The sequence below is a fragment of the Acipenser ruthenus genome, chromosome 2 (assembly GCF_902713425.1).
Source record: "Acipenser ruthenus chromosome 2, fAciRut3.2 maternal haplotype, whole genome shotgun sequence".
Taxonomy (NCBI): Eukaryota; Metazoa; Chordata; class Actinopteri; order Acipenseriformes; family Acipenseridae; genus Acipenser; species Acipenser ruthenus.
This window is the reverse complement of record NC_081190.1, coordinates 24,793,437-24,811,964: the sequence shown is the minus strand read 5'-3', so window position 1 is coordinate 24,811,964 and position 18,528 is coordinate 24,793,437. Positions and strand designations below refer to the sequence as shown.

The window sequence follows — 18,528 nt, the reverse complement described above, 5'->3', positions numbered from 1 at the left end:
AATGTATGAATGTATGTGTGTGTGCGTGAGTGTGTGTGTGTGTGTTTGTAATTTAAAATAATTGAATTATTTGAATGCCAGTTTTCTAGCGCATGTAGAAGTGAAGATCACACATGGTTTTCATTTTTATTGCTTTTCATCTGCAGTCACACAAACTGAAATGGATAGCAGTCTCTTGTCTACAAGTTCTAGACAGGTGACAGTTAGAAAAGAGATATTGTATAAAACGAAGCTATTAGCACAAGGAAATGTTATCTCATGTTATTTTGTCTCAGTCACTGAAAGTATAAAAGGTCTGATTACACTGCTAGCAGTAGTGGAAGGCGGAAAGCGATAAGCGGTAAACCGTGCGCTTTTTCATATACTGGAGGCGGGAAACCTCGCGGTTTATGTTAATGTATTATCACATGTTAATGTTGAGAACAAATTTATTTGATGAAAGATGTCAAGAAATAAAGGTTAAATATGTTTGTGTATGCTGTATTTGTGTATGTGTCTTTATTAAAAAACAAACAAACAAAAAAAAAACATGCAGCGTTTCACCTGAGTAGCAGTCTCCAGAGTGACCATTATAGTTATATAAATAAACGTTATATATTTCTTAGCAGACACCCTTATCCAGGGCAACTTACAATTGTTACAAGATATCACATTATTTTTACATACAATTACCCATTTATACAGTTGGGTTTTTACTGGAGCAAATCTAGGTAAAGTACCTTGCTCAAGGGTACAGCAGCATCCCACCTGGGATTGAACCCACAACCCTCCAGTCTAGAATCCAGAGCCCTAACCACTACTCCACACTGCTGCCCAAACAAACAAACAATTATAGACAAACAAAGCTAAACACTCATGGTACCTCTATCACTGGGTCTCACATGTCCTTACAGTTTAAAAAATTAAACCAAATGAAGGAACAGATTGAGAGTAATGTAAAAGTAATTCTATATGACATTATACATATCTATCTATCGATCGATCTATCTATCTATACCAAACAACGTTATTCCACACCATATAAAGATAGTGTGCATTGCATGACTGAATTGTTTACATGGCTTGGCGAATCCAAGAGTTCTATGATAATATAATTTAAAAACCTGTACAAAAAAACCCTCCATGAAATACTACAAGAAGCCCGTCATTATTAAGACCTATTTTTTTCAACTTTGAAGTGTTTTGCTTGGAGGTCTATGGCATACAGTACGCTATATACTAGTGTATGCTTTCTGTGGCTCTTCAAATACAAATATTTTTTACTTGACATGTCTAATTTGGCCGCCATGATGTCCCAGGTGTCTTGCTTCTTTAGTGTATCCTTGTCTGGACTGTGGGTATCATACAGTTGAGGGCATTTTTGCACCCTGAAAACCAGTCTTCCGTTGGCCATCTCTCACTGTACATAATGTAGATCACAACAACGTCAGTTGGTCTCGATGTTAATTTGCGCGCGGTATTAAAAGTCGCTCTGGTTTTTATACCACGCGCTTTTCCTTTCTGCACACTGTGTAATTGCACCCATTCAAAACAATAGATTCTATTTTTTTTTTTTTGCTGCAGGTTTACCGCTTTCCGCTACCGCCCCCAGTGTATTCAGACATTAATAATACATATATCTAGGGCTTCTGATTTTCGGTTTTAACCGATAAAACCCAATTAAATAGGCGGATAGCGAAATAAACACCGGAAAACACCTTAAAACGGTGGAAATGGTTAATCTATTCACGTCGACTTTACCCTTTTCGCATTTAAAAAAAAATAAACCTACTACAAAAATAATAAATACATTTCCCTGTGCTGCTGGGCAATGTCCCGCCTTCCTGACTTGCATCTATCATTATTGTTTCGTTCTGGATACTTTAAACCCGCCCCAACTACTGAATGACAGCGTATTCGTACATTTCTATTGGACACTCCGCTTGCGAGATTTAAAACGAGATTACAATCAGGATGGAGACGTGTTAGCGGGATTTCAAAAGATGTATTACAGTTAAAATACGGACGATTTTAATCAAAATTGTGGCGAAATGTACAAAAATGCCTACACACAAAAACCCCAGAAGAATGTGATCGTGACCATAGGGATTTTGTTAAGGAAGACAGCAAAGCAAAGAAGGTACAACTTAAGGTACAACTTAAGTGTGCAAGTACAACTTAAGTGTGCAAGTACTATACATATTTTGCAGGGGAAAAAAAGCATTTTGGAAAGTAACCGAAAACACTAATAGTATGTCAAAAACGAAAGCCCCGAGAAAAAACGATTTACATAACTCAAAAATAGCTAAAAATAACCACCGAAAAATACAATTAATAAAACCCGAAAAACAGAAGCCCTAAATATATCACATTTAATGTCACCAATATCTGACGTCAGTTATTGTTTTACTGATGATCTTTTGCTTTCCAAAATCTATTTTCATTTTCACTCAGGTGAAGGCAGTTTATCCTGCCATAACACTACAGATTCACAGTCGGTTACAGCCTAGGTAAAACAGACCGTGAATTACAGTACAGTATACTCAAATTCCATGCTGCCAATTACTGGAAACTGGCATCCAATTACCTGTAAGTCAGGAAGTGAATTACTTACTTTAAAACAGTGTTGTGTCAGGACAAAGATGTATATACATATATATTGCAGCTATACCTACATAAAACCTTAATACAAAAATACAACTCGCATTTTTTCCCAGTGTTTTTCATTAAAATGTATGTAAATCAAACAATGATAATGGGTAAATTTATTTTTGTTCGAGCACAAATCGTGGCTGCAACAAAGTACAAAAATGTTATCTGTACCGGTGTCTGGAAAAATACACCGTTAACTTCATAACAAAATGGTGTAAGCTGCAGTACACGTTATATTGAGTCTCAACTACTCCAATGTGGAAAGGGGAATAATAGCAGAAAGGAAATCATGTGCATTTGAGGTAGGAAACCGCACTTCCTCGCATGTAAGAGAAAAGGGACTCTGAGCTCTCCGCTTCCGGTATGAAAAGGAAAACTGAGAGGAGCTGAAAACTGAGCTCCTAGTTCCAAATCCAGCTCCGTTATACAGTGCAGAACACAGGCGTCAGGCTGAGGCAAGTCGGGGCAAATATTGCAACCGGTTGTGTCCACTTCCATTAAAACCGAATGAGATCTACTTGTAAAGGTAAGGGTAACAATGAAAACATGTTTTGTTTTCAAAAATATTTATAATGTTTATGTTTGGTAAGTCTTTTTTTTTTTGCATTGTTTACCAATCATTTCAAAACAATGAATCTGGGATGTAGAGCGATGAACTGACATTACGTTTTGTTTGATTACCAGTAAATAAATAATGTTAATTACATACATGTAATTAACATACATGTATTCTGTTGTTGTAAGTTTAAATGTGGTGATAATGCACTTCAGCACTGTAATCAGGGAAACGCCGCCCTGTTTCATATGCTTGGATGCCTCATTTTCATGAGGACAACATTTGAAATGTCATGACTAGTTGTCCGGTCTGTTTACCGTAGGGGCATTTTTAGACTGAAAATAAATAAGAGGATAATCGTGTTTTTATTTTAATTTTGATTGGAGATCTACAGCATGTTAAATGTGCGAAAAACTCAGTCTTCATTACTGTTTTTAACGTACTGTATTTATTTTGTATATATATTTTTTCTATTTCGCAACTGTTACGCAAGCAGTTCATGTCCAAATTGTTTATAGTATCTTTAAAACTGATTTACGGTATCATGTTGAACATGGAAATGTCAATTATTTAAGTACATAATGTTTTTATTATCTTTAGGCGGTTTAAACGTAGCCTGCATTAAGTACATGCTGTTGTATTGTAGATGGAATGAGAAAAAAAAAAATCAAAGTTTTAACTGTAGCTGCCACTTAAGTTAGACTGGCAGTGGTAGCCTAATGCAAGAGCTACTGTACTGTACTATGAGACCTACGGGCTTTTTTTTTCTGTTTCTTTTTTTCAACAAGAGGCAGACAGTTTGACACATGCCATGGCGAATAGAAAATTCAATAGGCCTTTGTATACAAAGGGTTAGCAGATGGATTCCCAGTATGCAGACAAGGGGATATGACTTTTTTCTGTATTTATTATTATTATTTTTAACAACATGGTTTTACCTATACTGGTCAGTCAGATTAGAAGAGGAGTGTTCTTGCTGAACCCAGTTCCACAACACAACTGTGGCTGTACAAATCCACTGCACAGTATCACATAACAAACTGTATTTTTAGCTCTTTATGGGGGCAGACAAACATACTGTAAACTGAGTTTCTAATTGTATTTTTATATAGTTATGGATTGTAAATACATAATGATTCATACTTGGAGCCTAAATCATTCTTCCAGATAACTGAGCATAGTTTAGGTGAACTGAGGGTTGGCTTTGCTGATATGTTGGTAGTGTACAGATCCTGTGGGTGACTCAGTGAGTGTAAGGATATATAAAATGAATCAGTAACAAATGTTCCATCCTGTGCAACATTTGCAAATAATGTCTAATGTAATCTTGTTAAATAATTTACCAACTAATGTATACACAGATAAATAATGGCAGTTACAGCACAGTATGTGTACAGTAATCTGTTCTGTGGTATATTTATCACAGTTGACTTCTGTGGAATCATTCCAATGAATTGGGTGGCATCATCCAATTATTGCAGCCAAGCTGTGGAGTTTGACAGATGCAGCCGTTTCCTTTGTTTGCCAGACGAATCCTGTCATGAGATACACACACACACACGAGAGATGACATAGTTCTAGTAGTAACCGTGAAAAAGACCACTGTGTATCATGACAAAAAAGCCCTATAGCATGATTGTTTTTTTTTTCTTTTTATCATTGGCCATTTGTGACACTTCTTCTATAAACTGAAACATCTGGTGGTAATTCTGCCAAAAATAGCTTTCAGAATTAGCTGCTTTAACATACTGCAGTATATTCATGCAGATACTTTAGGTTGGGTTGAACAAAGAGGCTTGGCTTCATTTGTAAAGAGGTACATATATTCTGTAGGCCAATAAAATTGGCCATATGTCCTCCTTGAGTAAATTATACTGCCTTATTTAACTTGTAAGATTGAAACAGTAAAAAAAGGGGGGGGGGGGGGGGATGATGTGACAAAACTAGTAAAACACAAATCAGGGTAATTTAAGAGCTCAGATGTTGCTGCTTCTTGGTTTTATAACCATAAAAGTTCTACTTTGTACTATGGCTGGCAGAACCTTGCTGTAGCAAAGTCATACAGTGTAGCATCTTTCCAAAAAAAAAGGCTTCATGAACCATTTATCAGTTGGAGGCAGTTGCCAGAAAGCATTCTTTAATTTTGCAATGCTGTATAACATTCTGTAAAGTGATGATTTATATTTAACTATTAAACAGCAGTGATCTCACCTGCAGGTGTTGAATGAAAAAGTGACCTTGTTAAAATGCCATGGTTTGCAGTAAAGAGCACAATGTTGGCAAACATACAGTTTCCACAGGAAATGCTTGCATTCTTTACAGAGCCATGGTTGAAGTATTTGCTTTCTGAATGTGCAAATAATATTGTTTGGGGGGGGGGGGGGGGTTCGGGGGTGAAGAAGTGTTTGTACTGAAATGCCATTGTTCAAGTCAAATATGTTTACTATTTTCATGCCATGCTGAAAACTGTTTGGAATTTCTTACACAGGGCTCTGTACTGATATTCGGTTCCATTTTCTTACAAAGGTGTCATTCATTTAACTGCATGCATATTGGTTGAAGGACTGCGTAATTCTTCCAGATAATTGAGAAGATTTTAGGGATATTGAGGCTTATATAAAGAATGTCAGTTGATTTATCTGACTGTAAAGGAAATGTGGCATCCACAACTTTTTTCTACAAAAGGGATTTTAACAGCGGTACATTGCATCACTGCAGTGCTTCCTCGTAACACAGTCGCCCTGCATAAAGTGGAACTGGTTAGAAGGCAGTTTGGTCATGGCTCCCATGATGCAATTCTGCTGTACTAACACTTGCATTCTTCTAACTACAGTGTTTTAAGGGGAGTGTTATATTACTTAGACATACATTTTTCCAGAAGGACTTTACCGATGTCTTTATAATTTTATGAATGAGTTATCGATATTAATGTATTGGTATTTTATTATCAGTTTAAATCCTGTGTCCTGGAAAAATCATACTGCTGAATTACTGGAGTGTACATGTTTGGTTATCGTTTCCTAGACTTTAAGGAAAAATGCTTTTAACAGACCTACCAGGGGCTCCCGAGTGGCGCATCCAGTATAAGCACTTGCTAGAGTGCAGGATGCGCTCTATAGCCTGGATGTCGCGAGTTCGAATCCAGGCTATTCCACAGCCGACTGTGGACGGGAGCTCCCAGGGGGCAGCGCTCAATTGGCCGAGCGTCGCCCGGTGGTAGGGAGGGTTAGGTCGGCCAGGGTGTCCTCCGCTCACCTCGCACCAGCGACCCCTGTAGTCTGGCCGGACGCCTGCAGGCTTGCCTGTAAGCTGCCCAGAGCTGCGTTGTCCTCCGACGCTGTAGCTGTGAGGCAGCTGCACGGTGAGTCTGCAGAGTGTAAAGAAGCGGGCGGCTGACAACACACGCTTCGGAGGACAGCGTGTGTTCATCTTCGCCCCTCCCGAGTCAGCGCAGGGGTGGTAGCGGTGAGCTGAGCCTAAAAATAATTGGGCATTTCAAATTGGGGAGAAAATAATAATAAAAAAATAATAATAATAATTGGCAATGACTAAATTAAAAAAAAAGAAAAAAGAAAAAAGACCTACCAAAAATGTTCTGTAATAATATATTATGTAATTATTTTGGTGTTTAATATTTTCCAACTTTCAGAAATTCAGTGCACAAAAACGGAACACCATAACAAAATATGTACTGTTTATACTGTTGAAAGTGTAACATTGCAATCTACTGTATGACAGCCAACTTGTGTTTTTAGTTTGTTAACCAACATTGAAACCAGACCTTTTGGACCTGCAAGAATTCAATCCTGAAATCCTAGAATGGGTTCAAAACCTTGATTAGCATCTTACATACTTTACTTCATTACTGTGAGAGCAGTGCTGGTAACATCACCATATGTCACATTAAATGTTATTTTCCACCTGGAGTAAAAGGGGCTAACTTTGTTTGTGTGATTCCTATGGTCATGTCATTAAATGTTTGTTGCAGAAATTTTACAGGAATGGTCTGAATATTATTCAGATTTCTTTGAAATTTAGGGGGAGGGGGGAGGGGGGAGGATCCAGTATAATAAATATGCAAGTTGCGACTACATTTTTATTGTGTTCTCTCACAGTTTACAATCGGGATGAAACATGAACCCAGTCGAGTTAACCCTGTTTCACACACAAACTGCCTACTATCCTCTGTTTGTGTTGGAAACGCATCCATTTCTTTGATCAGTTTGCAACTGAAACACTTTTGGGATGTGATTAAATGTTTCAGTCATTTTGAACAGGGTTCAGGCTCCAAGTTGAAGGGTTTTAATTCGGTGGATTCAGTACTTTGGCTTGGGGACCGTTAAACCTGAAAGCCAGTGTGAGTTTGCTTGTTTACTTCCGTTGCCATTGTATCAAGGATCATTCAGTACAGTAGTTTACTTTTTACTATTCATGGGATAATCAAGTTCCTCTTGGCATTCTAGTCTTGTGTCTCATTTCTTAAGTTAAATTCTTCATTAAAATGGATGCTGACTTGCATTTTACGTACGAAAAGCTAGCACAGATGCTTATTGTTTGCTTACTGTTAGTGTTTGCTTTGGTTGCTAGGAAGTAGCCAAAACTCTCTCTCAGATGACCTTTATGGAAGGAGCTGGAAAAACTTTTATACTCACATTTACATCATGGTGATCGTTACAGTGATCTAAGCTCATGCAGAAATATTTGAGGTGTACCAAAATGGTTGTAGCGCTGGCACTGTTAAAATAATCTGATATGCTGTACAGAATGCATTATGCAAACAGCTTCTAGGAGAAGAAGCTGGTTTACTGTCTGCAGATAATAATAAAGCAACACAGAGCTTTTGTAAAGATAACATTTAGGATTCTCTTTATAAAATTGTGGGGCCAGCACTAAAGTGCTGCCTGCTTCTTTGTTGGATGTCAGTTGAGGTCTTCACAAGCACTGGCTTTTGATAGCTTGAGAAAGAACATAGCGGAACAAGGGGAGATTTAGAGCAGAAGCTTCTCTGTTTAATCGAAATAAAAATGTGATGGTAAAAATCCTGTAAAATGGGCATGTCATACCTAGGACTGTGTTTAAAATAGGTATTTCAAGATATTCCACAATTTAAACATAATATGTATTATTAAAGCATTCACATTCAAAATTGCTCACTTGCTCTAGAGTTAATATACAACAAATGTTCCTAAATATTTAAATGCTTACCTAAAAACAGTGAATGCTAAATTGTAGAATACTTCATTTTTTATGTCCACCTTTTAAAGACATTCTATTTTCACCATCGGTGAATTATTATTATTATTATTAATATTATTATTATTATTATTATTTATTAGCAGATGCCCTTATCCAGGGCAACTTACAGTTGTTACAAGATATCACATTATTTTTACATAAAATTACCCATTTATACAGTTGGGTTTTTACTGGAGCAATCTAGGTAAAGTACCTTGCTCAAGAGTACAGCAGCAGTGACCCCCACCTAGGATTGAACCCACGACCCTCTGGTCAAGAGACCAGAGCCCAAACCACTACTCCACACTGCTGCGCATCAAACAAAATACAATGCTACCCCGTTATAACGCGGTTGTCAGGGTCCATAATTGGAGACAGCATTATTTGTGTTTTGCTTTATAATGAATATTGGCATTTTTGTTCCCGAAACGATTTATAATGGCCAAATTAATATTGTAGCGTACTGTGGAAAATTAAGTAGGAGACACACACAGTTTGCAGGTACTTGAATCAAAGGTTTATTGGGACGATTATTCCTGGCCCCTGTCAGCCTGGGCCACACCAAAAACAACAAACAAACAGTTTTGCACTCTCACAGAGCAGCTTATCTGACTCCTCTATCAGCTCTGTCCGCGTTGATGTGGGCTTTCATGTCCCCGCCTACCCGGACGTCAATCAATCCCAGCTGAGGCAAGCTTAGCGCTTCCTTGCTGGCACACACACACAGACAAAGGGTCCATAGACCAGTCGTGTAACAGTGTAAATCCCGGGTCGTTACAATATATACAGTATAATAGAAACTGCTGTTCCACCAGATTAAAGTTTACACCACTCTTATTTAAATAGTATATTTTTTATAAGAAATGTTATGAATTGTAAATAAATAACACCGAATCCAGGGAGGTACACACTTGTTTTTTGTTTTGTAACATTAACGGACAGTTTGTTTTTACTTTTAGAAAAAATAAAAATACAGTGGAAGCACAAGAGCTTCATAAGTACTGTATGTCCCAGTTTCAACTAAAATGGGTTTAAATATGGTAATGTAAACAACAATAAAACCCAACATTTGTGGGTCAAATTGCATTATGGGGGAAATGGGAGCCACAACCTTACTGTGTTATAACCGATTGTAATGGGTCGTGCTATAACGGGGTAGCACTGCATAAATACATGTAAAAATAAGAAGACACATATAATGTCCCCTTATTGAACTGGACAAGAGCGACCTTTAGCAGAAATATGTTCCGCTCTTTGCAGCTGGTGTCTTTCATTGAAGACATTTTAAACAAAGAAATCGTGCTCCTGTCTGCAGTGTGTTAAATCATTTTTGAAATTTTGGAATTACCAATTTGCACATTCAAATGCATAGGATCGTCAAAAAATGCGGTTGCATTGGATACCATATTATTATGTGTTTTTTTTTTTGTACTGTTTTTATTCATTTGCTGAACGAACCTCAACTACAGTATAATGACCAGGATAGCATTTTTGATATGGTTATTAAGCATCCCCATCCTTGGACAAAATCTGATGGCACCCTTTACTTGACCCATCAGTCCTTTCCAGATGAGAAAGGACTGATGCTTTGAGATAGTAGCTTCATAGGCAGTACACAACTGTATTCTATGTTTCTCCAGGTATTGTTTAAGCATGGGTATTGTAATAAGAAAATAATTCTTCACAGGGTTGAACCTAAGGAAGTATTGCTGTAAAAGATGTTTACAAAGTTGTGCTAGAGGCCACATCAGTTCAGTTACGAGTTACTTTCTTAATTGCAAGTTACACTTAAGCTTTTCTCATCAATTTTTTTGTTGGCGTTATCATTTACTGTATACCTCATAAACCTTTCAACTTTGTAAGTTGATCCTTTTGATAAGTATCAAGCTACATTCCATCGACTAATTAAATACAAGGAATAAGCAGTGATTTATTTTCCAGAGAGATGCATCGTGCCAGACCATCTTTTTCTCCAGTGTTTTATATGCAGCAATAACACTTGCCACTCCAAAATAGTATATTAGTAATAAAGTATATTTTAGACACTAGTCTTGAATTGCAGACAGATTTTAAAGTATTCATCAGATACATGTTGTGATGTACCCTGTTCCTAATTTATCTGAGCTTTTTTACTGTGTGCAAGTTCAAAAAGTTATTATTATTATTATTATTATTATTATTATTATTATTATTATTATTATTATTATTATTATTATTATTATTATTATTATTATTTTCTGAAAGCAAAACACACCATGGTGTAAACAGTTTTGTTTCATATCGGTCATGTGTTTATTTCTCTTAAGCCCCTTTCACACACGCATGCCGTTCAGAGACATTCTGTGCCAGTATAATATCTCGCTAGGTGGTTCAGAGACGGCATAAAACATGACAGTGGTCACTGCTATATATATTATTTTACATAGGGCAGCAGTGTGGAGTAGTGGTTAGGGCTCTGGACTCTTGACCGGAGGGTTGTGGGTTCAATCCCTGGCGGGGGGACACAGCTGCTGTACCCTTGAGCAAGATACTTTACCTAGATTGCTCCAGTAAAAAAAAACAACTGTATAAATGGATAATTGTATGTAAAAAAATAATGCAATTGTATGTAAAAATAATGTGATATCTTGTAACAATTGTAAGTCGCCCTGGATAAGGGTGTCTGCTAAGAAATTTTATATATATTATTATTTTTTATATATATAAATTTTATATATATTATATATATATATATATATATATATATATATATATAATTTGCATTTGCCTTGCATAAGTATTCACCCCCCTTGGACTTTTCCACATTTTGTAGTGTTACAACCTGGAATTAAAATGGATTTAATTAGGATTTTGTGTCACTGATCTACACAAAATAGTCCAAAAAAATAGTGGGGAAAAAAATCTACATATTTTTCAAAATGATTTACAAATAAAAAACTGAAAAGTCTTGATTCACCCCCTTTGCTGTGACACTACTAAATAAGCTCTGGTGCAACCAATTTCCTTCAGAAGTCACATAATTAGTTGAATGGAGTCCACCTGTGTGCAGTTAAAGTGTCACATGATCTCAGATTAAATATACCTGTTTCTGGAAGGCCCCAGAGTTTGTTAGAGAGCATATCTAAACAAACAGCATCATGAAGACCAAGGAGCTATCAAAACAAGTCCGGGATAAAGTTCTGGAGAAGCACCAATCAGGGTTGGGTTATAAAAAAATATCCCAAACTTTGAACATCCCCTGGAGCACCGTTAAATCCATTATTAAAAAATGGAAAGAATATGGCACAACCGCGACTGCCTAGAGAAGGCCGTCCACCAAAACTCAGTGACCAGGTAAGGAGGGCATTAGTTAGAGAAGCAACCAAGAGGCCAATGGTAACTCTGAAGGAGCTGGAGAGATCCACAGCTGAAATGGGAGAAACCGTCCATGGGACAACTATAACCCGGATGCTCCACAAAGCTGGGCTTTATGGAAGAGTGGTGAGAAGAAAGCCATTGCTGAAAAAAACCCATATCAAATCCTGTTTGGATTTTGCCAAAAGGCATGTGGGAGACACAGCAAACGTGGAAAAAGGTTCTCTGGTCTGATGAGGCCAAAATTGAACTTTTTGGCCTTAGCGCAAAATGCTATGTGTGGCGCAAAGCCAACACTGCTCATTACCCTGAGAACACCATCCCCACGGTGAAGCATGGTGGTGGCAGCATCATGTTATGGGGATGCTTTTCATCGGCAGGGACTGGGAAACTGGTCAGGATTGAGGGCAAGATGGAGCCAAATACAGGGAAATTCTAGAGGAAAACCTGTTTCAGTCTGCAGTCCGCTGGGACTGGGGCGGAGGTTCACCTTCCAGCAGGACTGATGTAACTTAAAAAAGGATGGTGAGTAAGTAGATTCAAGAAACTGCACAGAGTCCTTTTCTTCAGTCAGTTGTTAGGTTTATTGAAATATGCAGGGAGTCTGGTCCCAGGTACAGGACACAGAATACTCGTTCTTACAATTGTTGCATGACATTAAATACCCTTCTGCATAGGTGTCTCTCTCCTCCTCTTTCTCTGACACTTAACCAATAGAAAATGTACAACTCATTATCCTGTTGCCATATATTCCATTTTGTGTGAGTGTGTGTATGTGTGTGTGTGTGTGTGATCTAGTGTGAAGATCTCTGAACTCAGTGCTTTCTTCAGGCCCTGGTGTCACAAAGGTCCATACATCTGGTTTTTGTCATCTTCCTTGTTCCTATCTCTCCGATTTGCCTAAGACCCTTTGATCCCAGTTTCATTATCTCTTTTTGGCTCTTCGGTCCCCCTTGAAAACTAGCTTTATGACCCCGTCATAAACCAGCTGTATTTTCTAAGCAAAAACCTGTTAACTAGTTTTATACCCCAGTGGATTCCCCGAAGGGCAAGCTTCTTTCATGTCAGGGCTGGAGATCAAAGGACTTGTTTGTACAGCCGTGTGCTGCTGGCCAGCCATTTGCTTTGACACAAAATAATCTTAACTTCTCTACCATATTGCAGCCTTCATCTATCACAGCAGTGCTTGCATTTTTGGAACTAACAGTTTTTTCTATCCAATGTTAAATCACTTTTCAGAAAAATAACATGAATACAGCCGTCATTCCTCATGCGTAGCAAACTGCTATTCAATACTTGTTCCATGTTTTCCAACAAGGACAATGACCCTAAACACACAGCCAAAGCTACACTGGAGTGGTTTAAAAACAAGAACCTGAATGTCTTAGAATGGCCCAGTCAAAGCCCAGACCTCAAGTCGAATGAGAATCTGTAGCAAGACTTGAAAATTGCTGTTCACCAACGGTCCCCATCCAACTTGACAGAGCTTGAGCAATTTTACCAAGAAGAATGGGCAAAAATTGTAGGATCCAGATGTGCAAAGCTGGTAGAGACTTACCCAAAAAGACTCACAGCTGTAATTGCTGCCAAAGGTGCTTCAACCAAGTATTGACTTAGGGGGGTGAAAACTTATGCAAACAACAAATGTCTTTTTTTTTGTTTAATTAACTTTTGTGTCACAATAAAAAAATATTTTGCACCTTCAAAGTGTTAAGTATGTTGTGTAAATCAAATGGTAAAAATCCCAATTAAATCCATTTTAATTCCAGGTTGTAACACTACAAAATGTGGAAAAGTCCAAGGGGGGTGAATACTTATGCAAGGCACTGTGTGTGTATATGTGTATATATATATATATATATATATATATATATATATATATATATAATATTCTCAACTCTACCACATAGTATGCCTGGTCCTGTTGCAACTTACATAATATGAAAGGGAATTGCATTACAAAGTATCCAGTAGTTATACATAAATGAAAACCGTGAAAAACAGGCGGAAATAGGGCTGAGTGTAAAGAGTTAAAAAAAAAGAAATGGAGCGCTGGTTAAAAAGAAAAGCACCTTTTTCTTCTGCTGTGTGCAAAAACTTCACGTCAGGCAATGGCAAAAGCAATGGACAGTGCTCTGTCTCACAGGGATGAACAGCTGTTAGGTCTCCTGAAAGCAGCTTATTTTAAAACAACACCAGTGTGAATGATGATGCAGTTAAGTATATGTGTGTATATATATATATATATAGTTTTTATATGCAAAAGTGCCTTTTTTTTGCCATTCCCCCCTAAAATGTTGGAATCCCCCCCCCCGCCCCCCCCCCCACCATTGGCTGCAGCATAGGGGGGGAATCCCCCCAGCACACAAAAATGAAATTCAAGCCCTGATAGGCAATTCACACAGACCAAATGCAGCATCAGTGCCAGTTCTGAGTCGTTATAACTCGTCTGTGTGAAAGGGGTATAAGTCTGTTATTGATTGCACAGTGTTTGAACATTCAAGTACTTTTTACTTGGACAAGCAAACTGCTGAGGTGTAATCTCATCCATGAATGTACAATTCTTGGCAGTTTTAGATGCTTGTTGCAGTTCATTATTTTAGTATTTTATGGTCCTTATACTGCTTAGATCCTTTGATCTGTTTTTTGTCCATCAACAGTAGTTATTCATTTGAAGTTCAGATGGAAAGGTACTGTAGGGCTGGCTGCACTCATGACTGATCCACCGTTACCTTTTTAAAACCACAGCTTTCAAAACACTTCAAAGGGTGCCAGTCATACAGGGATAGGGTTGAGACACAAGCTTATTCTGTACTGATCCTGCTGAATCAGTGGGTACGTTACCGTAGTGATGAATATTGTAGATTTTGTATTGCTCTTTCATTTAGTTCAGACAGTTCCCTTAACAAGTATGCTGTGACGGGGTACTGCCCCGTCTTTATGATCATGGTTGGGACTGGCAGGGAGGGGGTTAAAATTCCTCCCTGCCAGGAAAACATGTGAGAATGTGGCTGGAGCCCTAATTGACTAATTAGCAATTATTGAATAATTGGGCTCCAGCCACAGGGAATAAAAGCCAGGGGAGAGGCCCTGGCTAGGAGGAGAGAGTTGGAGAGTTGTAGAGGAGAGTTCTAGAGGAGAAGGTGTGTTTTGTATGTGCTGTTTTTCTGTTCCAGTGAAGGCAACGCCCAGCCTGGAAACCTTTATTTTTTTTTTTTTTTTTTTTTTAAAGTTCAAAAATAAAGTTTTTAATAAACAAAAATACAAAAAAAAACCAGCACGAGGGCCAAACAAAAAGATTTAAACATAAAATACACACAAAGCAAAACTTACAAAAATAAAGGTTTCCAGGCTGGGCGTTGCCTTCACTGGAACAGAAAAACAGCACATACAAAACACACCTTCTCCTCTAGAACTCTCCTCTACAACTCTCCAACTCTCTCCTCCTAGCCAGGGCCTCTCCCCTGGCTTTTATTCCCTGTGGCTGGAGCCCAATTATTCAATAATTGCTAATTAGTCAATTAGGGCTCCAGCCACATTCTCACATGTTTTCCTGGCAGGGAGGAATTTTAACCCCCTCCCTGCCAGTCCCAACCATGATCATAAAGACGGGGCAGTACCCCGTCACATATGCATTCACTCTTTTACAAAGTTTTAACTATCGTATATGTATAACAGTCAATAGCTATGTTTACAATGGAACAAACTATTATAACTGATACTCTATTGGCATTCCATTATAATACAGTAACATTTTCAGTGTACCTGCTTTTTTGGAACGTGTATAAGTAATTTTTCTGTTGCCTGAGGTCAGCATCTTTGTATTTTAATTGAGGTGGGGCTATGCCGAAATGATAGAATGAACATTAAAATTAAAAATACATTTGGCACATATTGTATAGTAAAATAAATGTAAAAATGTACTGTTAACCATAGGAAAGAAAAATAGCATAGCAGTCTCTTAAACATAAATACTGTAGCCTATTATAACAATTCTGTTCAGTGGAGTGATGTGTGTACATTATGTACTGTACATTTACAGTAGCACGCTGTGTTTTTTTTTTCTGTAAATCAGTTTTGTCCTGAGGCACATTTCCTACTCATTATTGTAGCCTTACTTTAAAGAGGTAACATTCTGCCAATTTCTAGCTGCAATGTTGTACAGTGCTAATGTAACTACTTTGTAGGGCATACTGTACCTGTCGCTTACTCCATAGTACGTGCTTCGAATCCTAGCTCTCTCTCTCTTTCTTTTTTTATACATAGAATTTGAACACAGGAATTTTTTTAACCTGGTACATCAAATTGCCTGTGTTAAAATCATACAATGAAAAAAACAGAGCAAAATTAAAATTGAACCCACAACAACTGGAAAGTGGCTATTACCACAGCACACAATCCTACCTCTTCCAGAAGCTGATGACATACAGGTCTCCTTTGCAGGGCTTTTATTAAATAGTATGCACATATTAGGGCTGGGTTAGAATAGTATAAAATAATTATTACTCAAGCACTCATATTACTCCAGTACTTGAAAAAAATGTAAACAATATCTCCATGAATGTAAGTTCAATATATTGTAGCGACCCAGGCAGTTCAGGTTGGCAAGACTTTAGTTTTGTCTCGTCATGCTCTTGGTCTAGGTAACATGACTTGCTAATTATCTTGTTATATCCTGAATCATCCTGAGAGAAATGTACGTACAGTATGATGTTGTACAGGACTGGAGGCACCCGTTTAAGGGAGGAGCTAGAACAGATTAAAAAAGTAGAAACGCACGTGCAGTTCATACGAGAGGCGTGGTTATATGGAAAACCGACTCTAAAATGGTGTGAACAGGCATCTCTGTAGCAGAAAGGGCACTGCAGCCATAATTGCCGTGGATAGGCATGCATTTAAATGGGCATTGCAGCAATTGAGAAAGGCAACCACAGCAATTGCTGCATGGCTGGCGTTAATTTCAGACCCTGTTATTGTTGTAAGTTGTAAGTAGCATTTTCCCAAAACCACATCAAGTTGTATCTAAAGCTGCCCTGTGATTACAGTAATTTCTCTTTTTTTACTAACTTTTGCTATACACAAATCATTTTAATAAGCTACATTAAGTTATGTTGTGCTTTATGTTAAAGAAACAAACAGAACAAAACTATTTGCTTTCCATTTCACTCTTTTCCTCTGCTTGTTACACTTTTAATCATTGCTGCATAGGGTAAAGAGCACAATTAAGAAAATAAATGTTAATATACATTCTGAGCAAAGAGGTGCTTGACCAGTCTAATGGATTAGCATAATGTGTTGAAAAGATGATGAAAACAGATGGGGTGGTAGTTGTTGTTGTACACCCTAACAGGAAATGATGTGTTCCTCCAGTTCATTGCATCAATCATGCGACAATTTGGAAGGAACAAATGTAATTGAAAATTCAGATGTTTTATCCACTGAATCACACGCAGTATCCTACGATTTAAGCTGTAAGATTTGCCATCACTGCAAACCATGTTTAAAATGTAAGGATTAATTTAGTAATCTTGCCAATGAATCTGTTTAACTTTAGTCAGTAGAACAGTGACATGAAGCCACTTACTTTCAATGAATCTTCCAACAGCTGCAAAAAATGACCGAATCAGCAGTGTTCATTGCGAGACTGGCCATTTTGCACTGATGATATCTGTGATGCTGTGTAATTCTATCGTCCGTGCATTTTGAGTAGCAAAATGTTTGTTGCTGATTTTAGCCGGTAAGTGCATATTGGTGGGGGCGGATATTAACTGATGTCTGGGCTCAAGCTTATGGTTGATGATTTCCAGATGTGAGAGGTTTTAGGGTTTTACAGTGAGGAAAGTGAAGGAGCCAGTTTTATACCTGCACAGAGACATGCATACTGGCTGCTCTCTACATTCCTTCTTTTAACCGTTCTTAATCTTGGTAAGTTCAGCTCCTTTGTTTGTATCTGGATTGCTTATTATTTACTCAGGATGACCCAAATATTATAGCGCAGTAGAATGCCGTGTCTGCTCAATATTACATGGAAGAACTGAAGCACAGGTTTGATTGATTGGCCTGAGGTCACAATGAGTCCACAGCTGATAAGGACTCAGATATCTGCCTGTTTAAAACTGTACCACTATACCCCCATTAAATGACTGAAAGCTAATCAATCAGTGTTGTAAACCTTGGAATGCAGGGCTATTGGCTATCTTTGTTTCAATCTTGGGTTACCATAATACAAACCTTTTGAATAATGCAAACCAATGAGTATGAAGCGCAAATACAAAAACATGCATCCAATGTATTTGTAAAAGGGTGTGTGCTGTACAGTATTCCATAATTGTGTTCATCTTTTAAAAGTAGAAAATATATAAAGGAAGAACTGGTTATTATAGACAGTCCATAAAACTAAAACTCTACAGAGGCAGCTGTTTTACAATTTTAAAAATATTGTTAACATTTGAGTTCCAGATGCCTAACAGATATTATAGGTACCATTAAAACATGTTAAAGTCAATGCAGTGAGTCCACTGGATATTTCAAGCGATAGTAAAAACATTGATTTACTGTGCTTCTTTTTTAAATTCTTAAAATCCATTGTTTGGTTTCTACTAATTTCTTCAATTTCACCAGCTAAGAAACTGGTGGCCTAGGAGTCAAGAGATCAAGGTTTAATTTGGTTGATGACATCATTTGTATAATAATAAATCATTTTCAGTGACCCATGGTACATTAAAGTAGCCAAAATGTTCATCAGATGTGCA

At 37.7% G+C, this 18,528-nt stretch overlaps 1 protein-coding gene across 3 annotated transcripts in view; it reads left to right on the top strand.

The window, feature by feature from the left end:
• The first annotated feature begins 2,858 nt into the window (after window positions 1-2,858).
• Window positions 2,859-18,528, top strand: part of LOC117409250 (synphilin-1) — a 51,724-nt gene continuing 36,054 nt past the window's right edge. For 2 of the 3 annotated variants that reach the window (XM_034014968.3, XM_034014970.3), the window contains exon 1: window positions 2,859-3,157. The gene's annotated coding sequence lies outside the window, so the exon portion shown is untranslated. The remainder of the gene's footprint in view (window positions 3,158-18,528) is intronic. The other variant, XM_034014971.3, reaches the window with a different exon arrangement.